This window comes from Quercus suber, unplaced genomic scaffold, assembly GCF_002906115.3.
Source record: "Quercus suber isolate HL8 unplaced genomic scaffold, Cork oak 2.0 scaffold_1297, whole genome shotgun sequence".
Taxonomy (NCBI): Eukaryota; Viridiplantae; Streptophyta; class Magnoliopsida; order Fagales; family Fagaceae; genus Quercus; species Quercus suber.
Genome location: NW_027070686.1, coordinates 7728 through 11065, shown reverse-complemented (window position 1 = coordinate 11065; position 3338 = coordinate 7728).

Sequence of the window (3338 nt, the reverse complement as noted above, 5' to 3'; positions counted from 1 at the left end):
TTTATACACATATATAACATCGCCGTCAACATCCTTCTAGTAAGTAATTCACGCAAATACATTATAGCCATAGGTACGCCTGGCCATACCATCATTTGGACAACAACCTTCTCGATTACCTACAAACGAAGTAAAACAATGTTAGTAAGCTATACAGAGACAGAGGAGTGTCTTAGTTCTTATGAGTTTTGAGTCCAACAAATTTCATTCAAACAAAAAATGAATATAACAGTTTGAGTTTTTTTTTTTTTTTAAAGTTGAATAACATTTTTTACAAAAATAATTTTATCATATTTTGCCAAAATAGGTCCCACCATAATTAATTATTCTTTTTTTTTTTCTTGCCCCACTAAGCCTATGAAGTTTTGCATCATAAAATTAGGCTATGTACTACAAAAGGTAGGTAGACTTCAATTGAGTAGTTAATCTAACATATAATAATGTCAGCTAATCCAGAAACTTAACTCTATGAATTTGAGCCTAGTTATGTTATGTTAAGACTCAACTCCTTCATTTTTCTCTGTTTTGGATACTTTATTCATGGTAAACTCTACCCATAAGACTTTCTTGCCAGGAGAATTGGGAATCCCATTGGGTGGAGAGATTTTTCTGATAGTATTTTTTAGCAATATGTAGGAACCTAATTCAGCATTGCATTCCCTATTAACCGATAAAAGAATAGGACTTTCATGGGATCAATGGCTGCTCTTTAACTATTTTGCTTGAGAATTTAATTGATAAATGAACTTTGAAGCTTAATTTTTGTAGCAACAACAGTTATTGTCTTTGCCTTTTCAAGTAGGGATCATTTCTCTAGTGTTAGGATCATCCATGCTACTCAACTGAAAAATAGACAACATTTGAATTGAGAAGGTTTTCGGAACGTAATGGTATAAGACTCTGAAAGAGACTCTATCATTATTGAAAACACATATGTGATATGATATGAGAGGCATGTTGTTCTCTTTGCCTAACTTGAATCCAGAAGTGAGAAATAATATCATAATAAAAGAATTTTTAATTTTTTAGACTAAGCAATGGTTTTCCCTATTTGTCCTTCATGTTTACTAATAATCTTTGTCCTTTCTCCCAGCCTTTGTGCTTTTACATGTAACTAGCAGGGCAGCATGTGCAAGGCACGTGCTTGGTGTGAAAAAAGAGTAGTAATTAAAGTCAATTCTAAATTTTATTTGTGTCATAAAACAAATATATAAATCATTTGATTTTTAAAATACATAAAGATTTATATTAATCAAAAAAGACATTGATTTTAAAAACTTTGATAATTAGGTCATAAAATGTTACTTTCATTCATATAATAATTTTGATCAACCACAAAATTAGGGTAGCTATTTAACATATAAATATCTATTTTACTATAATAGTTTTTTAGTTCCTATTTGCTAAAGACAACATATTCACTCACTAAAAACTTCTAAGAATGATAACAAATATCATCATATTCCAATAATAAACAACTAAGTTTTGCTAAGAAAATAAAATAAAAAAGATAAAAAAAATTGCACGTGTCATCAAATTTTCCATTAGATAAATTATAAGTTTCAAAAATTTAAACCTCGAAAATCAATGTTCTTTAGATAACAAATAAAACACTTTATATCATCATTTCAATTTTTCAAGAATTACTACAGTCTAAAACTCAAAATACGTGAAAAAATTTTAGGATGTTAAAATTTAGTTGAAGTATTTTAGACATTACACAATAAAAATATTTTAAATAAGTTTTCATTAGGGTTTAACTGAGAGAACAACAATATGACATGTTTGCTTTTTTCCAAAATATTAAGGGAAAGATTGCCCAATTTTAAAGTTTAAGGAGGAATTGTAAACTACTACAAACATAAAAGGATGAAAAGTGTTTTTATCCTAAGTTTTTATGTATAAAACTATGTGTTTTTACTAAAAATGGTGCACAAAGAAAAAAAAAATACAAAAAGTCAGCTGAAGAAATTTGTATGTAAAATAGTGAATTTTGGCTCAACAAAGTTGACTAAATCAACAAAAATTTTCTAAAAACACAACAGAATGGCACAACATTTTCATAATATCTTTATAATTTTGTTATATTTTATTTTGACCTGTAAAGAATTGATAGCTAAGCACTTTTGAAAATATCATGACGACAATAAGATGTCATGACATTTTCATAAAAAAATGTTATGTCCACGACATTTTCACAACAAATCATAAGTAGTAAGTTGTTATCGGTTGTTATTGATGGACAAAAAAAATAGTTTCATTGATAAGTCTAAATTAGAACCAATAGCAATTTACCATTTATGATTTGTTATGAAAGTGTTGTGTAAAATATTGTAGATGTAATACTTTTTTTTTACAATACTTTTATTTTTAGTTGTGGTTGGTTTCAATATGATTTTTTTAATTTTATTTTAACCTATAAGGAATTAACACCTTAACAATTGTGAAAATATTGTGGCAATTTATTATGTTAATATTTTATTACATGTGAAATAGTGCAAATTGGACAAACCAAAAATACTGTAACAAATCTATTGAGCTTTACACATTCAAAAAAAAAAAAAAAAAAGCAAAATAGTAAAAATTGGACAAACCAAAACTACTATAGCATAGATATTATTGCTTTTTCCATTCACACTTTTTATATAGAGATTTTTTTTTTTTTTTTTTTTGCAAATATGTATAATATTTGCCACTTTTTGTATGTCTACAACATAAGTAAGCTTATAAAGATTAAAAAAAACAAACAAACAAACAAAAGCAAAAACAAAGCTCAAAAAACTAGTGTACTTAAAATATATATAGAAAAAAACACAGGACGATTGAATAAACCAATACACTATTCATGAGTTATTGACTCTTACTAAAAAAAAAAAAGCTCAATGATTGAATAAACCAAAAAAACTATTCATGAGCTATTGGCTCCTTTTATATAGTTAATAGACAATAGATAACAATTGATACTAAATTTATTTTAAATAAAATATATTTTATTTGATAAATTGGATATATATAATAGAGAGGGAGATTTGAATCTTCAACATCTCCATAAAAAAATGTCAATTAAATTACAAAATTTTTTATCAAATAAATTATTTACTATGTTTGAATTGATGAATCTATGTATCAAAAAAAATGATGAATCTAATGTTAGCATGGTTTGACTCACCAATAATTTNATGTCCTCCTCGGACTGGAGATATCCTCCTCGGACAGCGATGATCCTCCACCAAGAGGATTCCACTCCACTCTGGGCCTTGTATTCTCCGCATCCTTCTCTTCGGATGTGAAACAGTCCTCTCGTGGGTATTCGGCCCATTAACTTGGGCCTGACCCCC